We start from the raw sequence: 23,461 nt of genomic DNA, 5'->3' as shown, positions 1-23,461 counted from the left end.
CTGGCTCTTTTTACTGAAGAATGGTGTTTAGAAAGCAAGATCTGTGAGCTAGGTGAGCCCCTTGTTACTGGAAAGTCATTGCATATAGGCCCTGTAGTTGGACATAAATAGGGAATGTGTGTATTAATCCCTGCATACACACACACATACCTATTTCCCACATCTCTGTTAAAAACTGTGAGTTCATACTGATACCTCCATTTCAAATCCACCACCACACAGCATGCTTTCTTCCTTTCCTTATTTATAACTCCATTCCCCAATAGTGAGAAAGCTGACCCTCATTTTCCACACTATATTTTATTTGTTCATTTCTAGTATACATATAAAATAATTTCAGAATTGCTACATCATATCCCTGTGAGAAACATTTTTACTGACTAGTTTACAGCTTTTGTGTACAGTTCATTTTGTCTTTAGCCTTACAGTATCCAGTCAAGATACTGTTTTCCAGAAACTTACAATAGCTTTTTACTTTTCCACTGCTTTCAGTGTGGATATGTTATGCATTCATAATGCAGTTAGATTTATTTGTTAGTATTTACATTCCATTTTTGGTTCTACTACAACTTGGTTGGTTTTAATTGTTTGTTTATTTTTGGAATATATGAATGATAGCAAAGCTTATTTTGTTATTTCCCCAAAGGATTAATGTATAAAATTTTGTAACTACCAAAAACATTGCCTTTATTAAATAATAATTAATCCATTTCCCTTTTTATTTTTTGTATTAATTAAAGCCATAGGAAATTGCAGAAGAGTTACTAGGGTTTTTATCTGAGGTGACTTCAGTTTCACCAAATGAAGAAAAAAAGTTACATTTCAGCTATCTCATACAACATTAAAATGAGAAGTGTATCATTTCTATTACGTTTTGTAAACAAATATATTACAAACAGTCTGCTTTACTACTTTCATAGGTACACAGATTAAAACACTGTATGAAATGATTTCTAAAAATATATCCCCATTTATGATTCAATTCTGAATCTAGAGTTTGGGGTCATCAATAGAAGAGGCTCAATTGCCTACACCACATCTGACCCACAAAATCACTACCAAGTGAATAAATAGGGAAAGGGGCAGGGTTGGAAATGACTAGCCTGGTATAACACAGGTTGTGGGAATTATACCTCATTTTCCTGTAAAGGTGAAAGTTTCTTTAACCAAATCAGGAACTTATAAACACTCTGGTTTGTTCTTCTGATAACCAATTTCAGGTCTGACATTTTGTTATGTGAAATGGGAATTGCTAAGATTCAAGTTACTTAATTCTTACAGTTATAGGAATTATTAAATTTTTATAGTTAGAATTCCTCAGGTTTAACAATCTGAAGATACTTTTAGCATGAAGTTGATGAGTTTGACAAAAATTTTTTGAAGAAAAATGATGCATGTGATACAGTTACTTTTAAGCAGAATATGCCTCGAATAATCTCATTTTGATCTGATAATTTTAAAAATATTTTGCATATTCTCCTTTCCAATCTTTATTTGAATTTTACATCTTAGCATCCACAATCAATGGGAAAGTAACAGAGAAGCACATTATCTTGCATTGAATAGCTGGAGATATGTGACAAGGCTTGTCAGTTTGGAGGAATTGCACATGTGCTCTCGCTCAGACTTTGAAATCCCTGCATGGATTACATGCTAATTAGCTCTGAACTTCAAGGTCTTCCCATAACTTTGTGATTTGGTTAAATTCAAGTAAACCTGAAGTGCCAATTAAAGTCAAGAGTTATAGCAAATCCAAGCCCCAACATTTTGGATGTCACCTGCGTATTCAGTAGCACTCATCCAAGAGCATATTTTAGAGAGCTCTCATTTGGTATGTAAAACTAGCTGTGATTATGGCAGATAGCTTGATATCAAAATGTCATGATATTCTTTAAAAAACACTGGTGGGAGAAAAAATATGGCGGCATAGAGAGGACTGGAAGCTAGTTAGTCCCCCTGGAACAATTAATAAACAATCAAGAACAACTAGTAAATAATCTGGAATAACTGCTAGAGAACAAACGTGACTGTTCACACATCATACACCAACCTGGACTGGGAGGAATGCCTGAGATCGCAGCATGAATTCTGTAAGTAAAAACTGAGGACACAAGCAGAGAGCCCCCTTCCCCCACAGCAGCCCAAACTGCAAAGCCTCACTGTGACAGAGAGCAGCACTCTCTGAACAAGCAAATATACCTCAGCCCAGATGCAACTTGGGTTTTAATTAACAAATGTTGACTGCTCAATACAAGCTATGAATCCCCAACAGGCAGACAGAGGCTTTTGGTGATTACTGACCTTGGAGAGCTGGAGGACCTCTCTGGGGGAGGAGGGGAGCCCAGAGGACCAGGCGCTATCTCTGGCCAACAGGTGAAACTGAGGGTGGCCGCAGACTGGCCCTGAAGGGAGCTTTCAGTCCCTTTTTTGGCTCAGTAGAGAAAGCCTCAGCCATTTTCAGTTCCTAGCACTCTAACCCAGACAAGGGTGGAGATAGCAGAGGCAGAGGGACTATTCAAATGCAAATGATATCTCCTTAGGGGGTATATCTTACCTAAGAGGAAAGAGGTGGTGCCAAGTTCTACTACCCGTCTTCCATTCAGAACTAGATCCCAGAGCCTGGGGGAAAACAGCCATGGGCCACATCTCCTTATACCAGTCTGCAGTGACAGGCTGACAGGAGCCACCTACTAGGCAGAAAAGCACAGTGGCTTGCAGCCTCACAGGGTGCATCAATCATCTAGGACACACCCTCAGAGACACCTGATACTACTGCCTCCTTCTAAGATCTGAGCCCATTCTGGTCTGGGAAAACCTGACTGGGGTAACCAAGGAAACCAGATGCCTAGACAACAGAAAACTACAACCCACACTAAGAAAAACAAAGTTATGACCCAGTCAAAGGAACAAACGTACACTTCAACTGAGATACAGGAATTTAAACAACTAATCCTAAATCAATTCAAAAAGTTTAGGGAAGATATGGCAAAAGAGATGAAAGGTATAATGAAAACACTGGCTGTACATCAGGTAGAAATCAAAAGATTGAAAAAACAGCTGACAGAATATATGGAAATGAAAGGCACAATCCAAGAGATGAAAGACAAATGGAGACATACAACAGCAGATCGCAAGAGGCAGAAGAAAAAACTCAGGAACTGGAGAACAAGACACCTAAAAGCCTACACACAAAAGAAAAGAGAGAGAAAAGAATGGAAAAATATGAGCAACATCTCCAGGAATTGAATGACAACACGAAACGCAGCAATGTACGTGTCATGGTGTCCCAGAGGAGAAGAGAAGGGAAAGGGGGCAGAAGCAATAATAGAGGAAATAATCGATGAAAATCTTCCATCTCTTATGAAAGACATAAAATTACAGATCCAAGAAGCACAGCGTACCCCATACAGAATAGATTTGAATAGGCCTACACCAAGGCACTTAATAATCAGATTATCAAACGTCAAAGATAAAGAATCCTGAAAGCAGCAAGAGAAAAGTGATCTATCACATACAAAGGAAGCTTGATAAGACCATGTGCGCATTTCTCAATAGAAACCATGGAGGCAAGAAGGAAGTGGGGTGATATATTTAAGATACTGAAAGAGAAAAACCACCAACCAAGAATTCTATACCCGGCAAAACTGTCCTTCAAATATGAGGGAGAGTTCAAAATATTCTCTGACAAACAGACAATGACAGAGTTTGTGAATAAGATACCTGCTCTACAGGAAATGCTAAACGGAGCACTACAGACAGAAAGGATAAGACAGGAGCGAGAGATTTGGAACACAATTTTGGGAGATAGCAGCACAGCAATGTAAGTATACTGAATAAAGATGACTGTGAGTATGGCTGAAAGAGGATGGTTAGGAGCATGTGGGACACTGGAAGGAAAGAGGAAAGATAAAGACTGGGACTGTACAAATCAGAGAAACCTAGGGTGCTCAACAATTGTGATAAAAGGTACAAATATGTTTTTACATAAGGTAGAACAAATGAATGTCAACATTGCAAGGTGTTAAAAATAGGGTGGGATTGGGGGGAAAACACAATCAATGCAAACTAGAGACTATGATTATCAGAAACATTGTATTATGCTTCCTTTAATGTAACAAAGGAAATACACCAAACCTAAATGCATATGGGGGAGGGACATTGGGGAGGGGTATGGGACTCTTGGCATTGGTGATGTTGTCTGACTCTTTATTCTACTTTATTTTAATTCTATCTTTCCTTTTGTTGCTTCCTAGCTGTCACATTTTTGTTTTGCATCATTTTTTCTCTTTCTTTTTCTTTTTCTTTTGTCTCTCTACCTTCTTTGACTCTTCCTCCTGCTTTGTGGAAGAAATGGAGATGTCTGTATATAGATAATAGTGATGGTGGTGAATACATAAATACATGACTATATAGGGAACCATCGATTGTTTACTTAGGACGGAATGTATGGTGGGTGAACAAAACCGTCTTGAAAAAAAACAGGACTGAAGAAGAAAGCTTGAGGGCACTATATTGAGTGAAATTAAGACTGACACATAAGGACAAATATTGCTGGGTCTCACTGATACGAACTAATTATAATATGTAAACTCATAGACATGAAATATAAGTTACCAGGATATAGAACAAGGCTAAAGAATGGGGAGCGATTGCTTATTATGAGCAGAATGTTCAACTAGGGTGAACTTAAATGTTTGGAAATGGACAGAGGTGATGGTAGCACATTGTGAGAATAACTAACAGTGCTGAATAGTCTGTGAATGTGGTGAAAAGGGGAAACTCAGAGTCACATACGTCACCAGAAGGAAAGTTGGAGGTTAAAGGTGGGAATGTATAAAACAGTGAGTCTTGTGGTGGACAATGTCCATGATTAACTACAAATATTAGAAATCTCTCTCATGAACTAGAACAAATATATGACACTAAAACTAGAAGTTAACAATAGAGGAGCATATAGGAAAAAAATATATACCTATTGCAAACTATATACTACAGTTAGTAATATTTTAACATTCTTTCATCAACAACAACAAATGTACTATACCAATACTATGAATCAATAATGGAGTGGGGGTGGTTAGGGATATGAGAGGATTTGAGTTTCCTTTTTTTGCCTTTTCTAGAGTAACGAAAATGTTCTAAAAATTGAAAAAAAGTTAATTGTGGTGATGGATGCACAGCTTTATGATGGTACCATGGGCAATTGATTGTACACTTTGGATCTCTGGATAATTGTATGGTATGTAAACAATCTCAATTAAAAAAACACTGATGGAAAATACACCCATTGAATAAATGAGATGTCTCAAGTCTGAAAACTATGCAATATCAGAAATACTAGAAAGACTTGAACTTAGGTACGAATAAGACAGGGGAGATTTCCTTTGAAATCTAAGCCCCACAAATAATTATGATTTTCTTTTAGCTTGCATAACCTGTACATTTTCAGAAATAGAATTTAAATGAGTAAAACATATTGCTATCATCAATTTTGTTCACAGAAGAGCAAGAAATCACTTGTTAAGTTCAAAATAACAGTAATTGCCTAAAAATTTTTCAATGCCTTGTCACAATTTCTAAATTATATCTAAAATATTATTATCCATAATTTGCATATAAACATTTTGTTACTAATAAAGAGTTCAGTAACTCAGAGAATCATGATCATATATACAGATAGTATTAACACTGGGATACAATTTTTCTCTTTTTACTGATGTCATTAAAAAATTAACATTTATCCATTTAAGCTTGTCAAATAGGATCGAAGTGTTAGGAACTAAAATTATGGAAATGTTTGGTGCTGGCAGTATATTCACAATAATCCCATGTTTTCCTTTTTCTCCCTGAAGGAATGAGAACCCTAGTCTTCTATTAAGTAATGGAGTTCCTTACATTGACAAAGCAACCTATAATTAATTTCTAATGTAAGAATGTGCCCTGATTCAAGCCTGCACTCCTCTCCTATTATCTGATACATTGGAAAGCTCAGTGGATATTTTTTTCCCCTCTACATGAGTTAAATAGTTCATAAAATGGATGTATGCCATCTTTTGTGTGTGTGTGATAGTTGAATTGCTTCTGAAATTAATTTCCCATCCTGTGTCACACACACATTTAGTCACTATTTTGTGTTTCTTTAAAGTTTCTGAGATGCTAGTTCTAGAAAATGTTACTCTGTAGATGACTCACATCAAGTATGACATGTCTCTCACCCGAACACTCAGCAATAAAATCTCTAAAATGTCTGCTTAGCCCAGACCTTGGCTGCCTAATACTGTTCTCCAATAAAAGGAACTTGCTTTCCTTGGAGAAGTGAGTGATGTCAGGGCTGGGGCAGAGAAATGGACGATACGACCCTGGAACATTTTATGGTGCCAGTATATAAGGATGTACTCAAAAAACGACGAGAGCACATTGAAAGAATAGAGAAGCCAACTAGAAGGAGCTGTCAATGGCTAAAACTGGAACAATTTGAACAACAAAATAAACGAAGATAATATTGAATTACAAACCATAGAATAAAATAAAGATACATGAGCCCAAACCAATATAAATGAATGAATACATGGCTGAATGAATGAATAAACAAACTAATGCAAGAGATGGAATGGCTATCCCTTACAGAGAATGCCAATTAACAAATATAGAAGGAATAATCAAAATGGAAATGTATCATTAGACAAACACCACAATAATAATTGTGGTGGGCAGGAACCATTGATGGATGCTAAAGTACAACTGTAATGTGTAGAAAACTGGCAGACACAACCATGTGATCAAAGTTAACATCACCATTAATAAGACATATTAATCTCATGCATTCCTGATATAATGCTCAGAGAAGGGCACATGATTTCTGTGGTGGTCTTGCTAAAAATGCATAATTTCAACCTAATGGTGAAAAAATATCACATAAATTACAAAAACAAACAAATAAAAATTGGCCTAGAGTCTTCAAAATGTCAAGGTCATGAAAGACAAAGACTGAGGAACTGTCCAAATTGAAGAAAAGTTAGAGAACCTAATTGAATAGTATGTGAGGTTCAGGATACAATCCTGGATCAGAAAAAGGACAATAGTAGAAAAACTGGAAAAATTCAAATAAGTTCCATAGATAATTTAATAATACTGTATCAATATTCATTTCCTTGTTTTGGTTATTTTACTATGCTTTTGTAAGATATTAACACTAAGGAAAATTGGGTAAAGAATGTATGGAAATTCTCTTTGCTATTTTTACAACTTTTTTATAGGTCTAAAATTATTTCAAATTAAATGTTAAAAAAATACAAGATTGCTTCTGATGGTCTACCTCCCATGCTTCTAGTATTAAGCCAGAATAGTGAAAGAAGTCTTAAGAAAATAAATCAGTTAAAACAGTCTTTCTCAAACTTAAGAAATATGTGAATTCCTTTAAAAGAGGAAATAAAATCTTAAGTTTTTGTGAATCCACTCTTGTACTCAACTTTGAGAAATGATTTCTAAGATTGTTCAGCCCCATCTTTGGGAAACCAGCCTTTAAATTGTTGCCCCACTAATTGTCCCTTGGGCTCCCTGGAACATGTTCACTAGTCTCCTCTGGCCCAGGGGACATTCTCATTCTCACTAGCAGTGCCTTGAAGCACATATCTCTCTCTACTTGTGAATATCTAAATTTAGTTCCTAGAATATCTCAGGATATAAAGAAATTCCCCTGAGGAGAGATGCAAACAAAATTGTATTTATGTTTCCCATGTTGTATTAGCATTGAACTTCATCTTATCATTTCCCAAACACATTTGATTATATTTTAGACACAGGAAGTTTCTTAAGTAAAACGCATTTTAAAATCGTTAAAAGCTAAGGTCATAAATATCTCATGGAATCTGGTATTTAAATAAATTACATTTGTTTGCTCTTTCTTGCCAGGAATTCCAAAAGAAGACATGTTCAATAATAGAATACTCTTATCTCTGCTTTATATACTTATCTCTTCCTTACAACCACCTCAAATAGCAATTGCTGGAATAAGATATTTGATATCTATAGTGCCTGGTGACTTGGCTGCTATAAGCATATCTCAAATATAGCTGTGCTGTGATTTAATTAGAAAAAATTCCTGATGCCTCCTGTTGCCTATACCCTTTTCTCATTTAAGGGTAATACTTTGTAAGCTATCTATATTATGGTTACCCCTTGATCTAAGACCCTTTAAAAAGCCCTGCTATCCAGGGTAAAGTCCAAACTCTTTAGTTCCTTTATAATCTGACTTTGATTTTTCTCTTTTACCTTATCTCCTAGTAACCATCTACTCAAAACTTTTACACTAACCTCCCCCTTTCATGATTTGCATGGCTGTGATTCTGTTTCTTTACTCTCAACATTTACAGACATCTTTCTCCCAATCTGTCCCTTCCCTCCATTTACTTTTCCCTTGAGTAATAGCCAGAACAAGTACCACTAACTCCATGAAGTCTGGGATGACTTCCAGCCCTCGCCATCATTCCTCCTAACACTTCTTATTGCCCAGCCCCTCATTTATCATTTAATCTGTGCTGCTCTGTATTGCCAAACATCTTTCATCTACATCCAATGGTTCTTAAAATACATTTTAAGTACCTCAAAAAATAATACATCTTGAATCCCTAGAAAATATTCAATGATTTTAGAATCATTTGTGTTATAATTCCAGGAATTACTATTTTAAACCATGTAACAACTAGGCAAGTTCATATTTACTCAGCAAATACTTATTGAAGGACATCTATGTGAGAGACACGAGTATCTTATATCAGCAAGGAAAAGTTTACTTTTAAGATACTTTTTCTAATTTAGCTGGTTTAAATCTAGAATTCTATTTCAGACTTAAGATAATTAATACTTCAAAGAAGTTCAAATAAGTGAACAAGTGAAAATATTGCAGTACTAATTAACAATCTACCTGTGCTTATGCAGGAATAATAAGTATATTTATAAGTATCAGATTGGTTTTGGTTATTGGTAAGTTCAAATAAGGACCATTTTTATGAGAAAAACTGAAAGATAATAATCTCCTTCCTCGTATTTTCTCCTTCTTTCCCTCTCTGCTTGTATATACATTTATCTGTATTTAAAAAATGAAACATTTCAAGAATAAAATGATCATAAAACCATCTCTATTTCTGTGAGCAAATCAAATGAAGGGGCTTAACTGCTGGCTAAAGCAATAAGGGAATGAAAGAAACTAGTTTAAATCTCAGAACAGTTTTCATTGTAATGAGTTATTTAGGAAGAATTCTTTTAGGAAATTCTATTTCCTCAGGAATACAACAGACTCCAAATTAGGGTCATAGGATTTAGATATAGCCCTATCTCATAGCAAATCTTGAACTCAAATTCAAGTTCTCTCTTTCTGTAATACCTATAAAATATATCAGAATGCAAGTGAGGATGACGACTATCAAGATACCTTTGGGTCTGCCCTATTTTATGTAACAGGTAAAACCATTCCCAAATTTCTTGTCTTTCAACATTGGAAGTAATTTAGAGAAATGCAACTCACATATGATAAGTAACAGCATTGTAGCAGTATCTGAAGCAGGGAAGAGCTAGACCAGCTCATCTTGCTTCTGGTCAATATGAAGTATTATCTGCCTCATCAAATCTTCTCATTTATTTGAAGAGAAATGGAAAGCCTATAGGATCTTCCTGTTAATTTTATTTTTTAACCACGTTTACATGCCAACTCATAGCATCTAGGTGATATATTTAAAATCCAGTCATCATCTGTATGAATTATATAAATGACAACAAATATCTGAAACTTTGCTGTCAGGTAGAGAGAAAATTTGGATAATTAACAATATTATCTACTTTCCATGCAGATGATGTGCCGAGAATATGCAACCTTAAAAATATATTAAGAACATTTGTCTAAATGGTCTTGAGAAGTTCTTTAAAGATCAAGCATAGACAGCATTCAGGAATACGGAGATACTGAGACTTATCTCATTGTATCCTGCAATGACCTAACTTTTTCTTTGCTGTTTTAATAATTTCTTTTTAAGTAGCCATCACAGCAGAAGACTCTAAAATGTATAATGCCTATATCTCCCTGCCAAGGCCACATCTTCCACAGGAATCTGAATTCTATGTTTTCTATTGTTGCCTTCAGCTCCCATCCAGAATATTTGCTTAAATAATTTTTGAAGTGGCTGCACTGATTTATTCACACACCAGCACTGAATTCCTCCACACCCACGCTAACCCTCATTATTTTCTGTCTTTTTTGTTTCATTTGGTGGCCATGCAGTAATATCACTTTTGTTTTAATTTGCATTTCTCTGAAGACTAATGAACTTTATCACCTTTTAAGATATGTATTGGTCTTTTTAGTATCCTCTTTTGTGAAGTGTTTGTTCACATCTTTTTCCCATGCTTTTTAAGTGTTAAATAATCAAAGTTCTCACTTTTAATCTGGGCTAATTTGAAACCTTAAGTCTTTAAAAAAGATTCATATACATTTTTACTACTTTACTGCAGTATCATTCCTTATTTTATCTGAAATTTTTGAAGTCTCAGCTCTTAATGTTACCACATTCACAAAAGGGGATGATGGTTGTGGTGTACTGTCACATAAATGAGGTGGAAATCAAGTAACAGGAGACAGATTTTTGTCCCTTGAGAGAAGGAGTGTCAGTTCTGATTTTCTTCTCTTTTTATTATTTATTAAATAAATAAAACAAAATGATAACTAGTTTTAATTGAAGGGTACCTCCTATAAAATGGTAAAGATGTAAAAGAATAGAAAATAAAAGTAAAAAGTTGGTAGGCGCTCTGAAAAACCAACTAGAATGGTTTCCTTGTGTACCTGAAGGGGTAAAGAAGCTGAATAGCAAGCAATACTATTTTACAATCAGAACGATACGTTTTGTTCTTTACTGTATTCCTAACAACTGAGTAGTTGTACAAAGTACACAGTCAATAAGCATTTGTACAATGAATGATTTTTGGGAAAGCCTATAATCAAAGCAAGATATAGACAGATATGAGAGAGACAGAGAGAGAAATAATCAGTCCTGGCCTCGTAGCCTTTCTGTGCCCCAAAGCTAAACCTCTAGATCTACCCTACCCCAATCTCTGCACTCAGACTCAGCTTAGATCCCAAGGCCAGTCCTGACATGAGTCGGTAAGAGTTTAACAGTCTTAGATCCATACTTTGCTGAGGCATCATCATCCTTCCTGATCATCTGACTCTAGTGTGTATCTTACTTCTGATAACTGGACACTTTCCTCAAACTCAAGTCCAAGCCTCATGCTAATACCCATTGCTAACTGTGCTAGCTCTCAGTCTGCTTTTTTGCCTTGGTTACTGTTTCTACTATCTGATTCCATTATTTCCTTAGTAGTAGTGGCTCTTTTTAGAATTAAAGCCTGTTGTTCTCTCAAGTCCCTTGGACCAGAGCCTGCCCAAGGTTTGCAGAGCTCAGTCACACAGGTGGTGGAGGCTTGTTTATGTGCTTTTGCTTCTCAATACATATGTGCTCAGCTGTTGTTATCAAGTCCTACGTTCTGCTTATTTGTTGGAAAATCCCTGTATCAAACTGACAAACAGGCAATGGCACAGTGTCAGGACTGCCACTTGATCAACGTAGGTTGTGAAATGCAAGCTGATTAGAAATGACTTTTTAAAAAGATGCCTTAGAATCAGTGAAACATGGTACAATGTGAAGATCTAAACACAGAGGTATAAAGACTTTGGAATTCTCAATATATTTCTTTTGTTGAATACTTTAATAGTGTATTTTCCTTCCCAATTATATTCTCCTTAGAGGCATAAACTATCATGCTCAACAGCACAATAGTCAATGAAGGAAGCTAATTCTCAATTTGAAACTCAGAAATGATTAATGAGTGAGAAGAAAACCAAACATTATAATTATTTATGTATCAAATAAAATGATATATTTATATACATATGCTTTGTGTATATATAGCAGGGAATTTTTTTTCTCTAATTCCATGCAAAAGTAATGAAAAATGGAGAGACCTACATGGTGAAGATAGCCTTTTAGAGGTCAATGCCATCTTCTATTCAATTTAATGATTATATAGTTTAAACATATTGAAGTATTCTTAAAAAATGTCAAGGTCAATATTGAATCAGATGGGAAAAGACATTAAAAAATATTAACTCATGAAAGGAACATTTTGATTGATATTGGCTAGCATATCAGAACTTTTTAAAAATGGAAAATACTAGAAGAAACTGGGTAGAAGAGCTTGTGTGTCTATGCACGCACGTGTGTATGCATGCATGTGTGTTTTTTCTTTATTCTTTTTTATTGCCTCCAAGTCTTTTGGACTTATACAAAATGGAGTTCATATTAGGCTTATCATTTTTTTAAATGGAAATCATAATTCTAACTAAAGAGTAGGTAAAAATCAATTTATATAGATATTTGTGGTAGTGGCATAGCACCAAACATTTTTCTCTTCATATAAATAAACTTGAGAATTGGTGAATTATGGAGTACATGTGAGAATAGCAGAAGATAATCCGGGTAGTGATTAAAATTAATTTAAAGTAAAATGCACTAAAACTATATTGTTTTTCCCTCACTGGTATGAGTTTCTAGAAGGAATTACCCAGTTAACTATCTCAAAATTATTTTCCTGTTAAACCATCCAGCTAAGGCTACGTTAACTTGTCTAAGTAGACAAGATAAACTTTAAAAAGATTATCATACTGCAAAAAATTTAAAATATTAAATAGGCTTTAAAACTAGATGTAATCTATGTTTATCAGAAGGCATATTAGCAAATTCTTTCAAAAAATAAAATCAATTTTAGTTCAACAAAGAAAAGCTGATACAAAAATAATATATCACACTGTGGACTTTCAGAATGGCTTACTCATCACTGTGATATGACACACAACGTTGATTCTGATTTTAAAATGCATTTTAATGAAGAGCTATGGCAATAGACTCTCTTTCATGGAATTCACAAGTTTTAGGGTATATTGCATCCCGCAGAAGAAGCTTTACTGATAGAACTGCAGAATGGTCTGCTGAAGACTTGGTATGATGACAGTGGGGACATAATGCATTGCGAGACTGAGGTGCTGTCCTTTAAGGTGCACTATCTGTCTTAAATAAGAGCCAACATTTGGTGCTGCCTTCTCCAGTGTCAGAATGCATGTGTCCAAGATGGAAAAGGTGGACCAGGTGGGAATGGCCCTTCTCACTTTTACACCCACTAATCCAATAAGGAATTTTAACTTTCTAACCCTGCAACCATGGGCTCGGTAGGTTTAGAGGTTCTAATGCCCAAGAAAGAGTGATTCTACTAAGGAATGCAATCATAATTTGATTTATTTGGAGGCTGAGACTTCTTCTTGTCCACTGCAGTTTCCTGATGTCTGTGGAATAAATATAGATATTGGTGCCTGTACTGAACAAGGTGATTGGATTACTTCAACCCAGTTGGAGAAATAAAGTCTGTGTCTGAAACCAAAGGAATTCACTAGGGTACTTATTAATAGTCCTTAACCCAGCCTCATGGTGGATGGAAAACTGCATTCCAAGGACTACAAAGTACTCAGATTGTGTGGAAATAACCATTTGGGTCATCCCATCTGGTAATGAACTGCATGCAGCCAAGGTCCTGGAAGGGACTGAGGGGAAATTGGAGTGAGATGTAGAAGAAGAGACAGACAGAATTATATAATTATCAATGACTATCCACAGAAGTGGGTTTCTGTTAGCTATCTTTTAGGTCAATTTTGTTTTCTCCCTCCATTACGTGATATTAAGAGCACCAGTTATGGTTGATGACTTAGGTTTTAAGTGAGAGTATACAAAGTCGACATCATGTTGTGATTATAAAACAGCTGATGTGACATGTGTGTGCCCTGAGTACAGACAATCTTTGATGTGGTAAGAGGACTACAGTGGATGTCAAAAACATATAAATGGTGGACTATGCTGGTGTGTTCTCCATTTCCCTACAAAGCCACTTGCTATCCAGCTCTGTGCCCTAGGATGCTGATCTATAAGAGCTACAAAGAGTGAATTACCTTGTCCTCCGACTTCTGGTTGGTCTTGGGCAATGAGAAGCACCAGCAGGAAATCAGAAGATGAAAAAGAAAGAAGCCTGAATACTTACACTCTTGGTTTCATCCTTGGTAGCCCATCAAGTACCAGTGATTGAGTTTCTTTACAATAGGCCATCATCTGTTAGACAGCTCTTTCCTACAGCTGCTAGCCTCACCAGAAGGAAACCGCTAGCTTTCCTTGCACCTTCATTTCTAGAGGAAGGAATGGCTTGTAAAGAAGAGTTTGTTGCCCCAGAGTTCTTCTTAACTCTGTGCACACATTTTTAAGAAGTTATTTTATTAAAATTTCCTCAATTACCCCATCTGCATATGCCATCTGTTTCCTTACAGAAACCCAACTGATCCAGTAACGTATGTTATAAATATATCTCTAATTGGGTATTCACTAATTATTCTGCTGAAATTTGATACACATATGTTAAAAAGTGCTTAATGTAATCACAATTATCCCTCTTTTTCTTTGTAATTTCAACCTTTGTTTTAATACTTAGAAAGGTCATTCTGTCCCAATGTTATTAAATATTTATCTATTTTTCTTTTAGTACAGATACACTTTCATTTAACATCAAGTCTTTAATACTATTGAAAAAATATATGGGATAAAATTGTAAGGTACAGATCTGATTTTAATCCTTTTTTTCAAATAGATTGTTACTTACTGAATAATTCAGAAATTCTCTACTAATATAAAATATCTTTTTGACATATTAAATCATTATATGTTTTTGGATGCATTCCTTCCTTTTTCATAGGGCAATTTGAGGAATCAAATAAACTACAGTGGTTTAGGAAGAATTAAAGAGAGAAAAATTATTATTACACAAGAATATTCAATTCATTAAATATTGAAGATGGGTTTCCAAAATGTCATATGACCCATTTCCTCTTTGAAGCCAACAGATATCTAAATGATACATATCAATGTATTATCTGTTTCTTTAACTTACTAATTATTTCCAAATTACAACAGTATGGGCCACTTGTGTTTCCATTTTCACACCAGACTCATGTATCTCTGGAATAACTGAATATTGTCTTATGACTTAAAAAAATGAACATAAGCAGCAAATACTCATTGAAGGATTGCAGATGACATGTAGTTCACAGCTTAGCTTGGTTCAAAATGAGGCTTCTATTAGTATAAAAATTACAACCAAAATTATAAAGCAGGGTAGGAGATGGAATGGAGACTGGAATGTTTACTTATATTCTAAATGGCAGTTTTATCATATACACATTAGCATGGACTTAATCTCCATAAAGGAAACTCTAGGGAAGCAAACTGAACTTCACAACAAAATTTTTCTATGCAAAGGAATATGTGTGAAACAGTAAAAAATTGGAAAGCAATCTAGAGTGTGGTTGAATAAATTGTAGAAATTAGTGTAACATAAACTTAAGTGAGATACAAGCTATGAACTGAATTATAAGAATATTTTCTGGAGCCTCATGTCAGAGGTAATCTGCATAATCTAAGATAATTTATATGCTCTAGTGACAAATAGTTGACCAATTTTTGTTTTTGTTATTTTGATTATGAAATATATAATTGAAGATGCATTATCATTTATCAGTTATATCTTTCTATTCACTATAGAGCGTATTTTTTTTTTCTCTATCAAATGTAGTCAGCCCCCAAATCTTCATATCTACAGGGCTGGGAAAATCAAAAACTTTTGATTAATAGATAAATGAGGTTATTGTTTTTATTCCTCTCATTATAGTTGTCTAAGACTTATGTTACTGTTCAATGTCTATACTTTTCCATGGATAATATTTTTAATTAATAAAAAGAATTATAAAATGAAACAAATGGATTTTTGACTTAACTTTAATAATTATAAAGGATAACTCAGTAGAGTTGAGTCCCATTGTGAAGCAGATACCAAGCACCACATACCAGTTAATAAGGTTGTATGGATTTTTCTTAAAGATGTAACAGATTTCTGTACTCTGAACTATACATGAGAATAAGATTTAATATTCAAAATAATCAAATTCACTGGAAACTAAGGACTAATTCTTGTGGTATTGCAATCCAACTTATTGATTTTCAAATATTAAGTAGGCTTATTTCTTGTCAAGAAAATGTACTTTTCTTCATGCTCAAGCCTCTGCCACATGGTTGTGCAGGTTGCTCACAGCTCAAAAATCCCTTACTGGAAGAGCATGTGGGGACTGAAATCCAGCATGTGCCCTGTTTGCTAAGTTATGTCCTTTTGACACCAGGTTGTCCAGAGGATGTGAGGTGCTTCTTTGAATTTGTATAATGATAGCTATATGGATCAGTAGAGTCCCTGGGTGTGAGGCATGTTATATAGGAATTTCCTTCAAAGGAAAAGAAAGCAGCATGATGTAACAGAAAGGCAACTATTGGCTTCGCATTGAAAATAGATGTAGTTTGAATCTGGGCTGTGACTTTATACTTTGACTTTGAGAAAGCAATATAATCTCTCTGAACCCGGACTTCCTTACATATAAAAGGAAAATGTGAATTCTTATCTTCTAAAGTTGACATGAGGAATAGAGCTAATATGAGAGAACCATGGAACACAGTGTATGACAGAATAGAAATTACTTAAATAGCATCCATCATAAAGTCTGAGAAGGGTTGTCATAGGGTTTCAATCCTTAGTTTTATGTTTGTTTTTTTAAATAGATACAGAGCTCTGCAATTCCATTTCAGGTATGTAATTATATAACTCACTAGTTTAAGTTGCAGTAGGAATAATAAAGGAAAGCAGTATGTTCTAATTCGGTTCAGGAAAAGTGCTCCTGGACAAACTGTTCCTCAGTATATGTGTAAGAATTGGTAGGCTGGGATTTTCAAAATTAGCTTTCTAATTTTCTATATAGTTCTCCAAATATAGCTTCTTAACATAGCAGGAATTGTTTTCCTAAGATCACATCACTTGAGAACTTCCTTCGGGCAAGAGCTCTCACCCAGTGGCATGGCCCAGTCAAATCCTGACTCAAGCCGAGCTTTTGAAAATGGCCACACCCTGCTACAAATGAAACAGGTTCATCAGAACTAAGCCTAGGTTCGTGCTGATAAGACTCATGGTTAAAAATAAAGATGAAGCTAAAAAAAACAAAATAAAACCAAAAAAGCATAGATAAGATGTATGCATCCACCATATACAGGTAAAAAAAAATCCCAACAGTGTGTTTAGAATATATATCTGGCTGAATTATTGCCTCTTTCAATGGCATACCTTGAATTATCCCTGTCGGCTTCAGATCTTAAATAATTGATTAGAATAATTTCACAGTGGAAAATGGCAAGGCTATATGTTTCTAAATAAACTAGAGGTGATTTCAAATATTCCTCAGGCAAATTACAAATATGTTGCATAGATGACTACAATTTTGATTGCTGCATAACACAACTCCCAATATTCAAATTCCTTAACAACTTTGAAGCCCTGCCTCTCTCTCCTGCTGCATCCTTTATGGCTGTTTCCCTGTCATTGTGCTCTAGGCACACCAGTCGTTTTTTCAGTTCCTCCAAAATAGGAAGCTATATCCAGCCTTAGGACTTCTGCACAGCTGTTCCCTCTTTTATTACTGCTCTTTTGTCTATACTTTGCATACGTTATGTCTTGGCTTAAAACTCCATTCATGGAGAGGCCTTCCCTGACCATGCAGAGGGTTTACGATTCCAGCTCCTGTGCAATTTTGTCCTAACTCTCCTAACAAATGAAAATTATTTATTTTTCTGTTTGCTTGTATTTTTCCATAACTCTTCCCACCACAATATAAGTCCAGATTCATCTTTTTTATCTTCATTTGTCCAGTGCCAAGCAAATAAGAGGCCCCCATAAATGTTTGCTGAATGAACACATGAGTGAATAAGAAAATAGAAAATTGTAAAGAGTTTACTTGCAAATTAATACAAATGAGAGTTTGGAGAAAATGTTTACAAATAAATATAACATTCATATGGGATGGAAACATGAAAATAGCTAGATATTAAAAAAGGAGGTATGACCTCAAAAAAGAAAGTAAAATAAGTAAATACCATGTAACCAATTAGGCATGCAAATAGCTTTTCAGTACCTCACTTTTAAAAGTAAGAAACAAAATAAAAGAAATAAAAAATGTACTTAAATGGCTAATTTAAACTTTCAGTAATTTAACACAAAGAATTAAGCCCAGCCATTAAGAATGAATGTAAATTTGGGTTTATTATCAAGGAGATTTGTTCAGGATATCTTGCTAACTGAAAATTTAGAGTATAATCATTGTGCCTCCTGTAATTCTATAGTACGATCAGGGTCGAGGACAGCAAAAATTAACAGTAAACAATTTCAAAGTTAGGATTACAGGTAAGAATAGCAGATGATTTTTATTTTTCATTGGTTTTTACTTACTTGTAATTTCTAGAATTTTCTATGAATATTACTTGAATAAAAGAGAAATGATAGAAAGCTAAAGGGATAAGAGAGAGATGAGGGGCAGAGAAGAGACAGAGAGAGATTGTCTTTTGGCATGTGTGCCTTTAGCACATTTATCTTTATGTTTCCATGTTTTCTGTGCAATTCAACCTTTTTAAAATGCATGGAATCTCTCACCAGGCACTTTACCAAGTAAACTGAGACAGAGTATGTGGTGGTTTGAAGCTGTATATGCCCCAGAAAAACATGTTCTTAAATCCAATTCATTCCTGTGAGTGTGAACCCATTATAAGTAGGACCTTATGATGAGGTTACTTCAGTTATGGTGTGCCCCACCTCAGTCAGGAAGGATCTTTATGCTATTACCGGAGCCCTTTATAAGAGAATGCAATTCAGACAACAGAGAGAAAGCTACAGAAGCCAGGAACTTAAATCAATGAAACCCAGAAGTGAAACAAGAGACCATCAGATGCCACCATGTGCCCTGCTACATGACAAAGGAGCCAAGGATTGCTGCCACTTGTCTTCAGGAAGAAAGCATCGCCTTGATGATGTCTTGATTTAGATGTCTTCCTAGTCTCAAACAGAAAGCGAATAAATTCCCATTGTTTAACTCAACCCATTTCATGGTATTTCCTTTGAGCAGCCTAGGAAACTAAAACAGACTTGGATAAGAGAGAGAGAGATGACAGACACAGAAAGGGATGAAAAGATGTAGGTAGATTGACTTTTGGCATATGTGCCTTTAGCACATTTCTCTTTTTGTTTCCATGTTTTTTTGTGTGTGCAATTCAGTCTCCTTAAAATGCATGATTTCTCTTTTTAGGCACTGTATCAAGTAAACTGAGACACAGTGTTTGCCTTCAAGGATCTCATAGTCACACTGAAGATAGAACTAAGTAAAGAAATAATTACACACTTTATGACTTGTGGAATAAATCCAATATATGGCATACAGAGATGGGATTCTCATCTACAGGAAAATGTTCATTTTCTCAGATAAATCTCCCCCTTCCCCTGCTTCTTTCCTTATGCTGGTAACTGGATATAAAGTAGGAAGTGTGTAGCTTATAGGATTTTACAGGAAGTAAAGGAGTTCTTCCAGTTACTGGGTATATTTTGCACATCTGGTGTGAGTTTATTTGCTAGCATTTCCAATAGATGTCTGCATCTGCCATAGCTTCACAACTTTTCCACTGGCTCAGTGATACTCCAGCTTTGCCACTTAAATGCCTCAATAGCATCTCCTTCATTAGGTACAATAGAGTCCTCTGAGCTCCCCTTAAAATTCTATTGGCACCGTTCAGGTGGATACTCTGTGGCCTTCAATCCAGTGTCATCTCACCCCTGTTAATGGGCCCCCTTGAAAAAGTTCCCCAATAAGACCCCAGCTATTTCTGGATCCTTCCTACATACAAACTAAGGGTAGCTGAGAAAGCTGAACCTCACAACTTCCCCCACCCTGTAAAACCATAGAGCACCACCACATTTGTTTTAAAGTAGCTGGACCCTGATTAGTCAAGAGTAGCTTCATGGGGGGTCAGTTCTGAAAGCACCAAATAAGAACACAAGAGACCCTTATATATCTGATGTGCTTCTCCTGCTCTAGTCTTTATAATCAAAATTATAAGTTTCAGATGTTGATGTACTTTATAAAAAAATTAAGAGAAATTATAGTTCACAGTGCTGTTTTTTTTAAAAGACCTAATTTGTCATACAAACTATCTTATTCAAATCTGAGGTCTTGTCCCTGTCTATGAGAAAGAAAAGAGATTAGAGAACGAGCAAAAACTTGCCATATTATGATAAATAGTGTTTAAAATATGAATGTATAGAATTGCATTTTTGTGAAATTACTGAAATGACCGGAACAAAGCTGTGCAGTTAGCTGACCTAGTATTCTATGTGTACGTCATTGTAATCCAAATCATCTTTGTTTTGACTGCAGTTTGGCATGACCTGGTAGCAGTTGCCTACTTGGAGGACCAATAGTAATGAAGACATTCATGGGTACTGTGGCTAGCTGGAATTTGTAGGACAGGGACAATAATCCTAGGAACCTTCTGGTCAATTGGTAGCCAGTTAGGATTGTCAGATAAAATACAGAACTGATAACTTTCAATTTTAGATAAACATAGAAAATTTCCTATTGTATGTTCCAACTATTGCTAAATAATGAAATAGTTACATACATTTTGATCTGTGCAATAAGTCCAAGATGTACGATACAGATATGTATACTTACACTAAATAATCTGTTGTTTATCGGAAATTCATGTTTAATAGAGTGTCCTGTGCTTTCATGCTCAATCCGTCAACCATTAGCCCTATCTTGGAAATTGAGCAGAGAGAACAGTGGAGACCACGAATACCTTGGCTAAGACAGAGTTTACCTGCCTTTTTTTCCCTCTCACATCCCCAGCTCCTCAAAAGTAAGAATGTTAGCCACTTTCAACCCCCATTCCCAAGGGCTGGCAAGGGGCAAGAGCCAATAATAATATATTTTTAATCTATGCTATGACTATCACTGGATAGTTTACAATATAAACTATCCAGTGATCCCAGAAGCAGGAAGAACAAAGATTACTGCCGAAGGAAATACTTTATTTAAAATTAAAGCTAATCATGCTCCATTTCTTTGTATTATGATTATAGTGCTTTATCTATTTTTTTCATTCAAATAGAAAAGGGTACAAGACCCTGCAAGTCACTCAGCAGTTTAACATCAAGATTTTACTTAATCTTCTAAAATGTAACCTTAACTGCAGGACATGTGATAACCACAAAGCCTGTAAACCATATCTCTTATAGAAAATTGAACTTGTTCATGTCAACTGGAAATGAGCTCACCAGCCTTGCAGTAATCAACAAAATACTCTGTAAATGAACTCACCAGCCTCATGTTAATTAACTTCATAACATATTTGTGGGCATGCACATGCACATACACTCACAGTTGGGCTCCTTTTGATTGTCAGAAAGCATTTAAATCTTTGGTCTCTCTCCTTGAAGAAGAAATGGTGTTTGAAATCTTACCTGAGTCTTATCTACAGTACAAGGCACTCCATGCTTCTACAGGGCATAGACCTAAAATGAAAAAAAATGAATAAATAAATAATATATACATATGCTTCTTTTATCTCCTGCTTCTGTCCCCCTCTATCTTCTGACAATTTCCTGATGCTATAAATTGTTTTTTCTGTTTAATTCTCTTAAGGCATGCCTTCCTTCCATCTTCCTTCCACAAGAAAGCTGGTCTTGATGTCATAGGCAAAATGACTATCTTGTCTACGTTATAGGAAAAACTATGAGATGGGCCTTCATTACTTGACCTAAATATCCTAAAAAGGAAAGAGAGGAGGGAAGAGAATTTGGAAAATCTACCCAAGGACAGTAATATCACTACATTTTTCTATATATTACTTCTATAAAAACCCAATTTCTTTCTTTAATAAATCTTAATTTTCTCTTAAAGTAGTGGGTATCTCAGGCAGCATAGAACAGAATAGACAAATATCACAGTAATAATTTAAAACTATTAGCCCTGTTATATCATTAAGAAATTTAAAACTTCAAAGAGAGAACACACTTCCTAATTGGTATGTGTGTGTCCATGAACAGGAAACTTTAACTCCCCCTGGAGACTCCGAAGACTTAGAAATAAACATATGGCAACATGCCTTTCATTACCTAATCTCTTTGTAAGTAATGGGACTTCCGTGTACAGTAATGTAAACCACTGTTAAAACAAACACACCATATCTTATATAGCTCTATTAAGGCTACCTGGAGAATCTATACCCTTATTTTGATGAATAAAATTCAGAGTTCTAATCTAGCCAGAAGAAAATAAAACCATCACAGAGGAAAAAAGATAGAACTCAGAGCTTAATAGTGTTTCACTGAACAGCTGTACCAATTCTGAAACTTTTCTCATTATATTCAAATGAGAATCTCATTAACAAGGCAAAGGATTCTGGGAAGATACATGGATCTTAAAACAGTTTCAAGAAACTATATACAATCAAAATGCCATATGGGTTTCCTCTGTATGAGTGATACAAATACACATTGAAGTAAGAGTTGCAAACATTTCACAATTTTTTTCCTTACCATGAGCGTCTTCCAAACATTCTGAGATGTTAAAATAAAAAACAATAAGTACTCCTTCTCTTACAAGGTTTAGTTCTTAACTTTAGGCTAAACATTCCTTCTTTGGGAGGCACTGAGGCATATACAATCAGCCACGATGAATTATTGTCACATCTGTAGTTCCTTTTTAGATTCCAGCAAAGGAAGAGTGACATAGTCTAATTGGTGGATCAGGTGAGCAATTTAACAGAAATATTACAGATTTGTCCTTAGATGACTTTTTGACTACAAGTGAAAGTGTACTTTGACAAACACAAAGAATCCTTGCTGCACCTCTACCCACTCCTCATGTATATCCAGGGAATTATTTATTCAAACAAATATACATCAAATGCTTACTATGAATCAGGCACTTCTATAGAGACAAAGAATACCGGAGTGAACCAACACAACAATCCCCTGCCGCCCTGGAGCTCAGAATCCACTGGGGGGCACAAGCAATGAACCAACAGATACATAAATTCCATGGAAACTAAAACAGGAAGGGAAATAGAGATTCTCTTCTGTGTGGATAGGTGGTAGGGGTGCAGTTTTAAATATGATGGAGAAAAAAGGCTACACTAAGAAAAGTGGCTACTGAGAACAGACTAGAAATAGGTGAGTGAGAAGCCATATCTGAGGGAAAAATGTTCCTGACAGGCAATGGCAAGTGAGAAAGCCTTCAGATGGTGTAAATCAAATGTTGGAGATAATGTGAAAATCTGGACTTCTTGTACATTGTTTGTGGGAATGTAAGTGCTATAACCACTTTGACAAAGGTCATTCATTTCCTTATAAAACGGAACATATATGCCTATCTTGGACCCCATCAATTCTGTCGTATATTAACCAA

The sequence above is a fragment of the Choloepus didactylus genome, chromosome 17, assembly GCF_015220235.1.
Source record: "Choloepus didactylus isolate mChoDid1 chromosome 17, mChoDid1.pri, whole genome shotgun sequence".
NCBI classification, from domain to species: Eukaryota; Metazoa; Chordata; class Mammalia; order Pilosa; family Megalonychidae; genus Choloepus; species Choloepus didactylus.
The sequence above is the reverse complement of the archived record's forward strand: the minus strand, read 5'-3'. Positions refer to the sequence as shown.